This window comes from Trachypithecus francoisi, unplaced genomic scaffold, assembly GCF_009764315.1.
Source record: "Trachypithecus francoisi isolate TF-2019V2 unplaced genomic scaffold, Tfra_2.0 Contig01461, whole genome shotgun sequence".
Classification (NCBI taxonomy): domain Eukaryota; kingdom Metazoa; phylum Chordata; class Mammalia; order Primates; family Cercopithecidae; genus Trachypithecus; species Trachypithecus francoisi.
In genome coordinates, this window is record NW_022681433.1 from 11,774,283 (window position 1) to 11,790,930 (window position 16,648).

General features: G+C 39.7%; 1 long non-coding RNA gene across 1 annotated transcript in view; it reads left to right on the plus strand.

Moving 5' to 3' along the window:
• Positions 1-2,454: 2,454 nt before the first annotated feature.
• Positions 2,455-16,648, plus strand: part of LOC117097703 — a 194,921-nt gene continuing 180,727 nt past the window's right edge. The window contains exon 1 of the long non-coding RNA XR_004443040.1: positions 2,455-3,313. This is a non-coding gene — a long non-coding RNA (uncharacterized LOC117097703). The remainder of the gene's footprint in view (positions 3,314-16,648) is intronic.

Genomic DNA, 16,648 nt, shown 5'->3' on the forward strand with positions numbered 1-16,648 from the left:
ATGCCCTCTCTTGCTTCTCTCACCAGCTTGGTGCACCGTCTGTCCTGCTTACTTTCTCATGAGCATCCTCAATTCCCTTCACCACTAACCTTTGCTGCACGCCCTGGCTACATCTAACACTGGGTGCAGTGGCTCCTGCCTGTAAACCTAGCACTTTGGGAGGCTGAGGCGGAAGGATCATTTGAGGTCAGGAATTTGAGACCAGCCTGAGCAACACAGGGAGACACTGTCTCTTTTTTTAAATTAAAAATTAGCCAGGTGCGGCAGTACACATCTGTGGTACCAGCATTTTGGGAGGCTGGGGAGAGAGAATCACTTGAGCCCAGGAGGTCAAGCCTGCAGTGAGCTATGATCGTGCCACTGCACTCCAGCCTGGGAAACAGGCTGTCTAAAAGAAAAAAAATTAAAAGATCTAACCTTGGTCTAACATCTGCGTTTCCTGAATTCATATGAACAGCCCTGTGTTCCTGGACATTATTATAAAACCATGGAGATTGGTCCATGACAATCCTTGGATTCCCATATCACGCATGTCTTTGGTCTGCCCATTCTTCCTTTCCATTACATCATGTCTGTTTCTCTGGCCCAAGCCCCTCCATGGCTGATGTAAGCCTTCATCATTTCCCTGAAGTACTGGCCTCCTCACTCTCAGAAAATGACCTCATTTCCTTGTGTTCCCAAAGAAAAAAGAAAAATTGGGCCATCAGTAATTGTCATAGATGATATTTGTTGAGAATTTTTATTTTTACTTATCTTTAATTTTAAAAAATTAAAAATTTTTCTTGGAGATAGGAACTCATTCTGTTGCCCAGGCTGGAATGCAGTGGTGTGATCTCAGCTCACTGCAGCCCTGACCTCCTGAGTCCAAGCAGTCCTCCCACCTCAGCTTACTGAGTAACTGGATCTGCAGGTGCACACCACCACATCTGGCTAATTTTGCTTATTTTTTGTAGAGACATGTTCTCACTGTGTTGCCCAGGATGATCTTGAAGTCCTGGATTCAAGCAATCCTCCAGCCTCGGCCTCCCAAACTGTTAGGATTACAGGTGTGAGCCACCTCATCTGGCTGCAAATCAATATTAATAGAAAAATTACAAAACAGCCAATTATGCGTATTTTGACAGTTTCTTTTTAAAAGTGGAAATATGGCCATTTTTACCAATAAAATGATTCCTAGGCCATTCTGAAAAAAAAATGCATTTATTGAATTTATTTTACATATTTCTGCAAAAAGGGTCCTGCCTTCTGGGTCTCCACCAGCAGGATAACAGAATCCTCAAAATGATAAGTCATTTGCATCCATCCTTCCCTGGCTGGGGCACTCTGACTTTTGAAGAGCCACACAGACCAGAATTGTGGAGGCGGCATTCTCCTTCCAGAGTCAATAAGCTCAGCACTCACAGGTCCCTGGAAAGTATTAAGGCATTAATTTCAAGCTTCTTACTAAGCATGAAATATTTTGCCTCAAAAAACAAATATCCAGCAATAAAAATATTTCTAGCATTAACTTCAAATTTAACTCTTAAATCTGAACTTCTTCATGAACAAAGCAATCCATCTCTAGAATGGGAAAAAGAGGAATCAAAACCAAGTACTGATTCAAAGCAATTGAATGTTTTTCAATAGGTTTAATAATATCCTGATATCATCAAAAGGGTCACTAAAGCATAAATATATGTTTTCCTTCTTAGGGCTCAAACACACATTTAAGTCAATAAATAAATAAGTGCATGTTGCAATTCAGGATGCTAGAGTTCATTGTTTCATTTGGCACAAAAAGGAATAGATTAATACAGCTTTGCAAATCTCCTATCATGCATATTTTTCATTTCAGCATATTGTTAGTTGCTTGTGCATATTTACAGCTACTTGGCTGTGGAATTTGGCCCAAGTTGTATAGGTAGTTGAAATAATCAGATTGACCAATGTATTGTCTAATTCACAGCTAAATGCATGGAATTCATAAAGTCTATTTGGACTGTTTGCTTAGAGGCATAAGCCAGTAAGCCGAAATTATACAAACTCAAATATAAAATTCCTCTAAATGTAAATATCAACAACATAAATGCAAAATGAGGAGTACAAACCTTAATATAATAGCATTGAATGTGGGGAAAAAACACTTTTTTTTCCATTTCTTATTGAAAATTACCTGAAAATCTGACAAAGGGAAAAACAAACAAAAAAGTGATCCCATAGGAGCTCAGGGTTTATATCAGAGAGATTATCTGTATTCCACACTGATTAGCACAGATCAACTGAGGCTCTATTAAGCTAGAGTAAATCCAGGGAAACTCTAAGAGGCAGGTTTCAAAACCTTTCTCTAGGATTAACAATGCATTTGAATTGCATTACACTTAGTGTTCTACTTTATTGTTCTGGGCAATGTAAATATATTTGTAAGAACACAACTGAGCAGCTATATCTCCATTTTTTCTGTTTTCTTTCAGCAGCATGCTTGTTTTTCTGCCTGCGTTTCTGGAGCAGAATGAGCAAGAGGAAGACTGGAAGGCTATAAACCACAAAGGTGGTAGGCACTGCTGCACATAGGATCTCATGTGTAGAGTAAGGACTTTGGATTGATTCTGGTGTGATGGCATATTAATTGGGTATCCAAGAATGGAAACTTCTCTGGCTGATTGAGGGAGAAAGCGATTCAGTTTAGTGAATCTGCTGCTTGCGAAATCTTTGGAAGGACTGGAGAAGTAGGCTATCAGACGCACCTCTGGGAATGAGTTTCAGAAAAACTGTCTCACAGGAGTGCACCATGGAAGCTACGATTCTCCCGTGCTCTTGAGTGTGGGGAGTCAAGATGCCACACAGCATCTGTTCTCTGGAGTGTACAGCTGAGGCTGTGACTCAGGGATGAGGAAGCTGCTGCTTTGGCAAATGCTTGTCTCCATCCTAAGCTGGTTCCTGGACACTAAGATGCTTCTGCAGAAACCAAAACCAAAGCCAAAAACGTTCCACAGCGCTCCACACCAGGGCTTGCCAGCAACAGCATTTGAGGCAGCAACGAGATAGCTGGTGCCACTTCTGCCATCATGTTAATAGGCAGAATCTAACGTATGTCCAGAACATAACTGCAAGAGAGGTTGAAGTTCTATGAACTGGAGAGGGTTAGAATCAATCCTGAGTGTTGATCTACAATATCAAGTACGATGGGAAGATTTTGAAGTGAGAACAGAAGAGTGATAGGATATGATGCACCTTTTACGAAAGTGGCTGTGGTTACTGTGGCGAAAGGAGAGCGAGAGGATGCTGGAAGCCGGATGCAAGAAGGTGAGCTAGAATCCGAGGGACAGAAATGAAGGTAAGAAGAGTGGGAAGATCTGGGGTGTTTTGAAGGTAAAATCCAAAGCATCTGCTGACGGAATGGAAGTGGGTAAGTAAAAGAGATACAACAATGAATCCAAAATTTTTGGCCTAAGTCATTGGAAACCATTTATTGAGATAGGGAAGTCTGTAAGAGAATCAGATTTAGTTGAGGAAATGGAAGTTACAAATGGAGATGTCACATAGATTGGGGAGAAAGTAGACCAATGTCATAGCCACACAGATGGCATTTAAAGTCATGAGACCAGGTGCCATTAGACGATGCAGAGTATGTTAGAAAGAAAAACGTCTGAGGGCCAAGTTCTGGGGTCCTCCCAGTGTTTAGATGGCAGGAAGTAGAAGAGGATGCACCAAAGGGGAGTGAGAAGGCTTGACCGTGAAATAGGAGAACTGACACAAAGGTGTGCTCTAGAAGTTCAGAAGGAAATGTGAGCCAAGGAGGAGGTCACTTGTATCAAATACAGCTGGTGGGTTGCATCATATGAGGTCTGAGAATTGATCAGTGGATTTGACTACTTAGGGGTCATGGATTTTGGTGGGATAGTGAGGGCAAAATCTTAATCGAAGTCCTTGCAGGAGGGCTGGGTGCAGAGGCTCACACCAGTAATCCCAGCGCTTTGGGAGGATGAGGCAGGAGGATAGCGTGAGGTCAGTAGTTTGAGACCAGCCTGGGCAACACGGTGAGACCCCATCTCTAGAAAAAGTGAAAAATACAGCTGGGCATGGTGGCACATAGCTATTGTTCAAGCTACTTGGAAGATGGAAGGATCACTTGAGCCTGGGAGTTCCAGGCTGCAGTGAGCCGTAATTGTGCCACTGCATGCCTGCCTGGGCAACAGAGTGAGGCACTGTCTCTAAAAAAAGAAGAAGAAAAGAAATCAGTTCAGGAAACAAACCAAGTATGGACAACTGTTTCAATAAAATTTACGTAAATGGGAGAAACTACTCCAGTTTAATTCAGGAGGTGGATGTTTGGGTTAAGGAATTTTTCTTTTCAAGTTGGGAAATAATAAAGCAGGTGTGTTTACTCACAGGAATGATCCAGTAGTGAGGGAACATGAAGATTATACTAGATTTTGGAAACTACTTTTTCTGCTTAACACTTTGAACACTTTTTCACATAATTTTAATTTTTTGTGGATGGCTTAGTGGCTACATTATTTTCCCTGGTATAAATATAATGATTTCAGAAGCCTTCTCCTTATATTACACATTTGGGCTATTAAACCTTGTTTATCTTTGTTTATGGTTTCTATTCCTTTTTTTTTTTTTTTTTTTTGAGTCGGAGTCTCGCACTGTTGTCCAAACTGGAGTGCAGTGGTGTAATCTCGGCTTACTGCAAGTTCCACCTCCCAGGTTCAAGCGATTCTCCTGCCTCAGCTTCCCGAGTAGTTGGGATTACAGGTACACACCACCATGCCCAGCTACTTTTTGTATTTTCAGTAGAGACAGGGTTTCACCATGTTGGCCAGGCTGATCTAGAACTCCTGACCTCAGGTGATCCTCCTGCCTTGGCCTCCCAAAGTGCTGGGATTACAGGCGTGAGCCACTACACCCGGCTATTTTCCATTTCTAATTTTCAGCCAAGGGGTTCAAATATTTTAAAGTCTCTTACACTGACACATTTGCTTTCCCAAAATCATGTTCCAAGTTTTCAGTTAGAGAGTTGAACATTTGTTTATTTCAAAGAAAATCTCAGCTTCTTTAGCCCCCACTTCCAGCTCAGTGTCAGGCTGATGGGTCGCCAGGATATTGGAGCTTCAGAAAAACCCTCAAAGCAGCCCCACCTCATTTCAAAGGATTGTTCCGAAGCAGTTGCCAAAGTTTTACTGCCAAGAGGTGTACTTTTTTCTTCATGTGTACAGTATTTTATGAAGTTCCCCAATGGAAGAGCTGAGTTGTGCTGAAAGGAGAGCATATGCCTTTAAGTAAGGGCTTTTTTTTAGATCTTTCAGTTGCTATCTGTGAAAATGATTGATTTTTTTTAACTTCTTCCTATATAGAACTTTTCTGGCAGTCATTGTTTCTGCTTCAAAGTGGGGAAGATAAGCAGGAGACTTTTTGTAGTTATTTCGAAGGGGAGGGGTGTGAATAGTGGTAGTTCTATAATCATCAGGAGGGGAATTTATAAATATTATGAAATAAATTATAAATTCAAATATTAGAAATATGAAAAATAAATTATAAATATAAAATTATGATATAAATGTTAAATATAATCCAATCATACTTTATTAAAAATAAGTTATGATATAATTATAAATACATTATAACATTTAAAATATTGATATATTTCATTAAACTATATTATGAATCTATAAATGATAAATGTGATATGAATCAGCTAGAATATTTTAATATTCTGCAACTGAAGAAACGTATTTCTTAATTTGCAGGTTAGAATTAAAGAGAGGGAAAGATGTACTTCACAGCTGCTCCTCCAAAACATACAGTCACACAGCATTTCACACTTTTTTGCAGCCATAGCTCCTTTTTGAATTGTAAATTGTCAGCATCTCAAAAGAACCACATTGTTGTTATACAGATTTTGATATACTGAAACAAGACATAAGTTGTGGTTTTCTCTAATTTTCTGTACATTATTTGCACAGTGTAGGTGGCCTTAAAGATTAAAGGGTTTTTTGTTTTTGTTTTTGATAATGAGAGTTAATCATAGCATTTTACAATCATCTGAGTTCTGTATAAAAGCCTTAATGAAAAATCGCTGAACAACAATGTAAAGCCCTTTAAAAACAAAGTTCCTTTCAGTGTAGGAAGGTCCTGATTTTTTGTCTGTATTTACAGGAAGGAAAACAGCTCTGAAAATTGAAAATATTTTCATAACTCGGCCACAAAACTTGCTCTGACCTGAACTCATTTGGCCATGAAACTTGACCTTAACTGACATGGGGCTATGATTAGTCTTTATTCGTCCCGCTCTATGTAAATAACCATACATTTCTACATAGAGATAGTAATGTATTTAATTACTGAAGCTGCCTTAGAGTGCTGCTGAGCTATTCTGAATATTGAAGCACCTTTGACTCCAAGGGTTTCAGAAGAGGGATTGTGAGGTTATAAACTTTTCATTTTGAATTCTGATATATTGCTCTTTCACATTTCCTTCTGAAAATAATTGGTGAAATGTTCAGAACTCCTTGATATGAGAATTCTGAAATAGAGTTCAAACTTTAAATTAGAATTAACTAGCACCATATTCCTGTTTTTTCAGTTCCTGTTGAAATTCACTATGTTGAATTAAAATAGAAAAAGTTTTAATGATTAATAAATAGGGTCTGATTGAAGTATTGCATATTTCCGTTCATTCCTTTTCATTCTCAGTTCTTTCACAGCACTTAAAAATTTTATATTTTTATATATATTTTATGATTTATATTGGATGATATAATTGACACTTTTATCAATGTATTGATAAAAGGAAGTATATTTCTGTGGCCAGATTGTTCCTGGTTGAGATTGTGGACACAGGTAAAGTTTGAGCAGACCCAGACAGTAATATCTCCCTTAGCAGATTTTTGGAAAACTTAATTTAAACATACAACAAAGGTGGAAAAATGGCAAAAGAGCTTCACTTTGTTTTTTGTTATTTCATGGTTGCTTATTAATTTGCCTCAAAAGACAATGTTTGAAAAAATTTTTGATTTCTTTGTCTCAAAATAGATAAAGAGATGTCTTGGTAAATATATAAGTAGTTTCTTTGTTAATAAATAACATAAAATGGAGACATGACTGGAGAACTTCCCAAAAACCATATGAACCAAAAGCTTAAAACATGCGCAGATAACCACTGGTAGAACATCTTTCTTCTGTGACTTGAACATTTGCCTTCAATCAGATCTTCTGATTTTGACTCTCATAGGCTGGGAATAGGGTAATTTCAATCCTGTTCCATTTCGTTGTTCTGTGTTTATAGGAAGTCAGGATTATGCATTTTTCTGCTTGGGTTAAAGAGATAAACACCCCAATTTTGAAAAAACAAACAAACCAAAAAACTATATAGCTCCTGATACAGAAAGGACTATCAAGGACCCAGATGCCTCACAAATGTCTTTTAGAGCCATCCACTGAGCAACCAACTCCAGCAAGTCAAGGTACTAGCCGTGGGCCAAGGGAAGGTGAAAGGGTTGCTGAAGAAAAGAGCTGATAAAAACTGTAAACAGTCACCAAAGTGAGAATCATGGCAGGTACCCATATTTTCCTGTCATATCATGTAATGATAATACTTTCATACTAATTTATTTTTATCACTTCCATTCCCTTAGTGTATACAGGATGTGTTGTGATGGTGACCTTTACAGATTTAGTTCAGAGGCGTCAAAAGACCAATATGGGATTGGGAGAAAATTTGGTTAAAAAAAAAAACAAAAAACAAAAACTTGGCCCCAAATTCCTGAATTCAGAGCTGTATGCAAAGGAAGAGAGACTCTTGAGTGGTTTCCTTTTTGGGGATAGAGTGGGTTTTAATTTATTCAGTTCCATTGAGGGTTTTTTTACTTGAAAGTTTAAGTACATAAGAAGATTATGTGTAGATATTAGAAAGACAAGTGGACATTTGTCATTCTTGGTGCCTATCACTGTTGTCCTATCTGCCTAATGCTGAGGTCCAAACTCAAAATCCCGGTCCCTTGCCAGGAGGAGGTAAACAATGGAGCCAGGTGCTGACAATCAGGAGCCTTGTGCTGTATTCCTTTCAGAAATGAGTCTCTGGAAAACGAGTTCTGCTAGGGATCCCATTTTGCTGAAACAGATGGCAGTGAAGCTGCTGGCTTTGGGCATGGTGGAGCTTGAGGGTGGCCTGTGGAGTACATCGTATAGGACTACATCCATCCAATGCCTGTCAGCTTCTAAGTGTCCAAAAAATGGTTGCTATTGATACCAGTAGTAGTAGCAGCAGCATATGATAAAGTTCCCTAATTCTGATGCATTTAAATTTAGACGAGATGACCACCCAAGATAGTATAGAGTACTTGTATTACAGACCATGGGCTCTTAGATTCCCCCAAGTAATGGAAATCAACACAAGCCAAGCAGGTTTCCTAGATGAGGCTCTATTTCGGGGCTTGTGCAAGGGAAACAGCTGAGGTGCAAGGATTTTCTAGCTGGCTCTCTGAAAACGGCCCCAGTAGGGAATTTTTATTAGGTGAAGAGTAGGAATTGACATCGGGCTGACATTTGGTTTGCAGGCTGGATAAAGCATGGGAGGTGCAGGGTATGCAGGTCAGCACCTCTGGTTGCCATGGTTATCTAGAGTAAATGGCAACCTGGTGGTCTGGCGGGTGGCAACAAGGTTGTAAATCGATTGTCCAACATTCCTTCCCAAGGTGGAACACTCCACAACCTTGGTTCAATACTGTGGATCTCCGAAGGACAGTTCCTGGAATTCTTTAAGTAAAAGGCATGGTTAAGCATTATGAAAACAAAGAAAAATGGCTATTTTCTTTGTATGACTAAACTCTTGGGGTTAGTGGGTACAGCATCAGCGAGGTAGTAGTCTGGGTTTTGTGGAGAGAGGAAAAAGAAAGAAGAAAGTATCTGAAGGAGGAGCTGCGTCCCACTCCTGTCTCACTTGAACTAGGTCTTTGGTGCACGTGGCTTTTTTGTTTTCCTTGCTCCCATTCCATAGGGTAGCTGTCCCTGCCCTATGTTCTGTGATTCTAGAGGGCCATCTATACGAGCTCTGTCTTAGTTTGTTTGTGCTGCTGTGACACAGTACCACAGATGGGGTAATTTATAAACAACAGAAATTTATTACAAGTAATGGCAAAAACCACAATTATTTTTGCACCAACCTGAAATTTCTCACAGTGCTGGATGCTGGGAAGCCTCAAATCAAGGCACTGACAGATTCCATTGTCTGGGAGAAGGCTGCATCCTCAGAAGGGGAGGGGATCTGTCTTCACATAGCAGCAGAGCAGACAAGAGCAAGCAGGAGATGAACAGATGCAGCCTTGTTTGTAAGGCCTTAATTCCACTGATAAGGGCAGAACCCTCTTGACCAAATCATGTCTTAAAGCCACACCTCTTAATACCAACACATGGGCAATGTCAGAATTTTGGAAGGGACATATTCAAACAATAGCATTCTGCCCCTGTCCCCCAAACTTATATCCTTCTTATGTACAAAATACATTCTTTCTATCCCAGTAGCCCCCACAGGTCTTAACTCATTCTAACATCAACTTTAAAGTCTAAGTCCAAAGTCGAATCTAAATCAGATATGGATGAGATTCCAGGCACAATTCATCCTGAGGCGAATTTCACTCCAGCTATGAGCCTGGGAAATAAAACAAGTGATTTGTTTCCAAATTACAATGGTGAGGCATAGGATGGACATTTCCATTCCAAAATGGAGCAACGGGAAAGAAGAAGTGAGTCACAGACTCCAAGTAAGTTCAAAACCCAACAGGGCGAACAACATTAAATCTTCAGTTTTAACAACAACCCTTTTGCTGTGTTGCAGACACACTGGGGCAGAGGTTGGGCCCCTAAGGCCCTAGACGGCCCTCACAGCCCCCTCACAGCTTTGCTGGGCACAGCCCACGCAGCTGCTCTCACTGGTTGGAGTCAGGTGCCTGCAGCAATCCCAAGCTGACATTGCATGCCGGTAGATCTACATACACTTATGGGGTGTTGGAGGTGACCCTGCCCCTATGGTTCCGCTAAGCATTGCCTTAGTAGGGGTCTTTCTGCAGTGGCCCACTCCTGAGGCAAGTCTCTGCCTGAGCCCTGAGGCTGTCAGCATCCTTTGAAATCTAGGTGGAGGAAGCCATACCTCTAAAGCACCTGCACCCTGCAAGCCTGTGAAGTTAGCACCACGTGGACACCACCAAGGCTCATCACTTATACCTTCTAGAGTGATGGCCCAAGTCACACCTTGACCCATCTGTGCCACAGCTGGGGCAGCCAAGACTGCTCTGAGCCTGAGCAGCAAGCCTCAAGGTCCCCACTGGAGACTTACGTCCCTCCCTTTAAATTGTTTTGGCCTTGAGGTCCTGTCACTCTGGGACTGTGAAGGGAAGGACAGCCTCTCTGAGTTATTCTCTCATTGTGTTGATGAATAGCACCTGGCTTCCTTCTAGCCATACTAATCTCCTTAACAAATGGTCTCTTTACCACACTCTTGGTTTTTTTCTACTAAACACACTTCTTTATTCTTTTTACATGGCCAGGCTACAAACTTTCCAAATCTTTATATACTGCTTCTCTTTGAATTACAATTTTCACCTCTAAATCATTTATCTCTTCTCACATTTTACTATCAGCCATCAAGAGAAACCACACAGCCCCCTCACTACTTGGCTGTTGAGAGATTTCTTCTTGCAGATATCTTAGTTCGTCCCTCTTATGTTCTGCCTTTCACAAAGTCCTAGGTCATGGACGTCATTCAGTCAAGTTCTCTTTGTAACAAGGATGGCCTTTCCCCCAGTTTCCAATACGTTTTTCCTAATTTCTACCTGAGACCTCATCAGAAATGTCTTCACTGTCCATATTTCTACCAACATTCTGTTCACAGCCACTTAGACAATTTCTGAAAAGACTGAGGCTTTCCCTATGACTTTCCTCTTCTTCTGAGTGCTCATTAGAATTGCCCTCACTGATCCCTTCATGGAAACACAGGCTCACTCTATTTTCCAGCCCTCACTACAAAACTCTTCCAGTCTCTACCCATGACCTAGTTCCAAAGCTGCTTCCACATTGTCAGGTATTTGTTACAGCAACACCCCACTTCTCTCGTTCCGATTTATGTCTTAGTTCATTTGTGTTGCTATGACAGAATACCACAGACTGGGTAACTTACAGTGAACAGAAATTTATTTCTCTCAGCTCCGGAGGCTGGAAGTCCAAGATCAAGGCACAGATAGGTTTGGGGTCTGGGGAAAGATGGGAAAGATGAATCCTCTCTGATGGGAGGATTGCTGTGTCCTCATATGACAGAAGAGTGAATGAGAGGAATGCTTTGCAATGCCCCATTCCCAAGGGCTTTAATCTCATTCACCAGGGAGAAGTCCTCATGACCTAATCACCTCTTGAAAGCCCTACCTCTTAATACTCTCACATTGACAACACTTGAATTTTGGAAGAGATACATTCAAATCATAACAGGCTCCTACCTCCCTTTTCATGAGGTCAGTGTGGGAGCGTGAATGAGAATGACCAGTAGAATATTCTCTCTCCATGGATACAGTGATTTCCCCCAGGGGTGGGCATCTGATCCAACAGAGCTAAATTTGGGATTGATGTAGCTGCTGGGGGAGAGGAAAGGAGGTCATTTCTGAGATAATCACCGTTTATGATTATCAAGCTACTGCGACCATCATTTTACACAGGCGGAGAACCTAACCTGTCTTAGATGAGAACAAGCAAAGTTAATAGAGCTGAGAAATGAAAAGAGAGAGGGAAGAGAGAAAGGGAGAGACTCAGTGGTATCTTGTGAACAGGCTGATCAAGCTACAGCTTGATCGTAAACTTAACGGACTTCCCAGTGATGTGAACCAACAAACTCCGTTTTGATTTAAGCTATTTTGGACTAAATTTCTGTCCATTGCAACAGGGAAAGTTCTGCCTGAAAGAACAAACACAGTGTTTTAAAATCCTTAGATACTGAGAGTTTCTGGATATTTTTCCCTTTTCTTAAGCACCAAGTCATATCCAGACCCATATTATACTCTGTAAATACTTCATTTTCTTAAACAGAACTTCTGAAAATAGTTTTAAAAACATATGTAATTAAGCAAGAATAAAGAAAGACTTATTGTATGGGTCAAAAATAGAAGATTGAATGTAGCATGTTGCACACTCCAACAGAAATCAACCTTATGATGATTGATTTCTTGGAGGGCTCCACTGTCACATGACATTTCCCACCCTTGTCACCAGAAAAACAATCATGTAGGTCCCCACGGTCCATCCTTTACTACTGGTGAGGTTCTTTAACTTTATGAATTAAAAAAGACTGAGAATAACTGAACTCACAGGATGGAATAAGAAATTCCTTATAGAGAAACAGTTTGAAAAACTTATTTTAAAATAAAAAGACCTATTTGCTTAAAAAATAATTTTGTTCTTAACCAGATTTGGATTCATGTTCTGTCAGCCCATTCCTGAACTCCTGATCATTCTTGACCCATTGTTTACAGTGCTATTAAAGGGTGATTAATTTTATTTAGTCTTCACAACACCCTCTCACACACATAGGGAAAGAAAGGCTAGGTTTTAAGAGGCTAAGAAACTAGCCTAAGTTTCCATCATTTGTAAGTATGGAGCCAGGGCCAGGCTATCTGACTCTAAAATCTGTTTGTTTGTTTGTTTTTCTATTATCCTGAGCTGTCTCTAAAATGTTCACTTCTGATATGAGAATCACACAATGAAAAGTCTGTCTATGGGGAAAATATGGAGGAAAAACATTTTGATGGAGACATGCAGAGATACACTGGAGCTAGCACACAGCAGCTCACAAGAGCTGCTTATAAGCATCTCTTCCCAACTCTGTTCTGTGATGTCATGTTAGTAGTTTGAAACCAGATACAGTAGAAGTGTTCACACCACAGAAATTGGCAGATGCTGTGAATCAGGACTTCTATTTGGAAGCCAGTTGTTAAAGTTTTCACAGCACACCATTACCTGCAGTGAATAAACATGATAGCTCATTTTTGTTTTTCAAGAATTAGTGGGGAAAATATATATATATATATTTGTGTGTGTGTGTGTGTGTATATATGTACACACGCATACACACATGTATACACACACATACACAAAACTATATGTATATATATGTGTGTATATACCTATGTATATATATAAATATCAGTAAAAAAACATTCCATGCTCACAGATAGGAAGAATAAATATTGTAAAAATGTTCATACTACCCAAAGCAATTTATAGATTCAATGCTATTCCCATCAAACTACCAATGACATTTTTCACAGAATTAGAAAAAAAACTATTCTAAAATTCATATGGAACAAAAAAAGAACCCTAGTAGCCAAAGCAATCCTAAGCAAGAGGAACAAAACAAAGATATCACACTACCCATCGTCAAACAATACTATAATTCTACAGTAACCAAAATAGCATAGTTCTGGTATAAAAACAGACACATAGACCAACAGAATAGATTACAGAACCCAGAAATAAAGCTACACACCTACAACCACCTGATCTTCAACAAAGCTGACAATAACAAATAACAAGCAATGAGGAAAGGACTCCCTATTCAATAAATGGTGCTGGGATAAGTGGATAGCCATACGCAGAAGATTGAAACCGCACTCTTACTTTTCCCCATAGACAAAAATTAACTTAAGATGGATTAAAGACTTAAGTGCAAAACCTAGAACTATAAAAACCTTGGAAGAAAACCTAGGAAATATCATTCTGGACATAGGCATTGGCAAAGATTTCATGATGAAGACTCCAAGGCAACTGCACAGAAACAGAAGCTGACAGTGGGACCAAATTAAACTAAAGAGATCCTGCACAGCCAAGAAAATTATCAACAGAGTAAATGCACACCCTACAGAATAGGAGAAAATATTTTCAAGCTATGCATTTGACAAAGGTCTGATATCCAGAATGTACAAGGAACTTAAATTAACAAGCAAAGAACAACCCATTATAAAGATGGACAAAGGACATGAACAGACACTTCACAAATGATTCACATTTGTTTCAAACGAATTCACTTCCACTCAGATGATTTGGACTTATCAAATCGAAGATATAAATAGAATTCTAATTAAGGCAACTAAGATCATTTAAGAAACTAACATCAAGGAAGTATTCCTTTTCCAGCTAAATTTTGAGAAGAAAGCCAAATTCAGAAAGAGGTATTTTGAGACACTGAGTTTTTTAACTGGTAGATGTGTCTCAGAGGTGAGGATACCGGTTGTTTAATGAGGCATCATGGTGTTTCAACCCTCTTCAGAAACTGGGTAGTGGAAAGGGAAATCTGAACCATAACAGCCATTAAGTTCCAGCACTTGAGACTCTTGTTAGCACATGCCGACTTTTCACTTGGAAATTATCGTTACTTTCTCACTAACCTCCCAGATCGGAGCACTAAGTTATAGTGGAGACAAGTTGCTGAGACAATGCTTCACTCTAACTGACAAAACGGTGATATGAAGGTCATATTTTTCGGGGAAAATGCCAGGTGGAAAGACAGTGGGTGAGAAATGAACAATTAGGGATGACAGAGCTATCTCATCACTGACAACATGACAACAGCTTAATACAAAAAGACCTTCCTGCCACCAGCACCTTCACTTTTAAAAAGAGGCTGAAACACCCTAGCTGGTTCAGAAAGCCAATGAATGGCTCAATTTTAGAGTTTCAGATTTACATTTAGATTTCAATTCAGATTTACAGCCTTAAATTTCCTTTGTTGTACAAATGTAATTTTTTCTTTTCTTTAGCATGATAAAAAATATGGAAAGGGAAATATACAGTGAATTGAATATTAAAATATCCAACAAATCTGGGAGCCTATATTGAGTATCAACTTTGTGTGATATTTTGTGATACTAACAGTTTATTAGAGGAAAAAATATATGTACCATACGGACAAATAGATACTAATATGGGAGAGTAAATGATGAGGGTCAGAAGAGTGAGAGACATATGTTCTGTAAGTGATCACAAAAAAAGAGAAGTCACTTCTGAGCTGTGATGGAAGATTACAAGGACAAAATCGGATATATGTCAGTCCCTAGTACCCTGTTTGGGTACAACAAAAGTGTAAATACTTCAGATAATAATTTAGAGATGTAAATACAGTACTGACCATAGTCTCTCTGTATCAAGGTTATCTGAGAATGAGTTAGGGGAACTGAAAGCAGAAATTCTGCATTCCAGAAACATACCGGCCACCTGAGCCCCAGAAGTGAGGGCTGAGCTGTGGCAAACAGGGCCGGGGAAAGGGTACTGGCCTGGGAGAGAGAGCCCCCAGGTCCTGTCCTGCCTGTGCCAGCAACTGTCTGTAACCTCTTTTGTTTCTCTTAGTTGTAATATCAGCCAGTTGGAGTATGGAAGCCTAAGGATCTTTTCCCCCTCTCCAATTCTGTGGTAATTCCCAGAACCACAAGGCCTTCTGCACTGTCACCCCCCAAACACGCCAGCTGCTTTGTCCCTTTGGTCGTGGTTCTCAGAACATACATTCCTCAAACAGCCACTTTACACCATGGACTGTTGCATGCCATGCCATTTTTGCTGCCAATTCCAAAAACGGAGGACAGATGCGATGGTGTCTTAAGAGTGATATGCATATGGTTCTCAACCTTGACTCCTCATGAGAATCTCCAGGGGAGCTGCTTCAGAGGTACAGATATCCCCCAACGTAGGGGCTCTTCTGTAGTTGATCTCATATGTAGCCAGAGTATGAAAACTTTTCAAAGCTTCCCGAGCCCCCGCTAGTGAATTTACTGTGCCGCTTGTGCTGAGAACTACTGCATTAAGGGCATTTTCAGATCTTTGTTAATAGTACTAATTTTATAAATCACATCTTGCTGTCTGGCAACACTAAATGCAGTTTCCTAATTTGCCTGTGTGAGTCTGAAGGAAGTACAGGGTCTGTCTTTTGTGGGTGGTGAGAGGGCCCTGTTAAGCTTGTCATCTCTCCCAACCCTACCCTCCAAAAACCAGAAACATTATGTTAAATTCCTGCTTGGAGTATAGGCATGGGAATGAGGCTGTTCCTTCTTTTTCAAGCTGGTTATGGGTCACCTGCCGTCTGAATCATCAGCAAAACTTATTCTAAATGAGGATTATCTACTATATATGGGAGAAGCCCAGGAATCTCTCCACAACTTTATATTTAATGCTTTTAATAATAGATGAAAACTAAAAATATAATGATAAAACCCCAAAGGAAAATCCATTATATATAACTTGATAATAGTATCTAAAGTTAAAGGTTTAGGAAATACCAGGAGGCCAATATTTAAAACAAGAGCTAAAGAGCTTCATAATTCACTAAACATGGCTACTGCAATTTTTAAATGCTGTCATTTAGGAAAGACTGCCTAGAAAAAGCAGGGAAAATAGAAATCTTGGAATTATTGCAAAATGAAAAGCATATGGTGTGCAACTGTACAAATTTGGTACCCTTGTCCAAAGTAAATGCTGTCTAAATACAATAATTCCGTATCACTCCAAGCCACAACAAAAGTGACTTTGACCACATGGTCAAGTTAAAAGAGCATTCTTTGGAGTAAATTATTCTTTATTTACAATATACATTCTTGTCTTTTAAAAGAAAAATGCTATTTTACTGTAATATGTCTTCAAT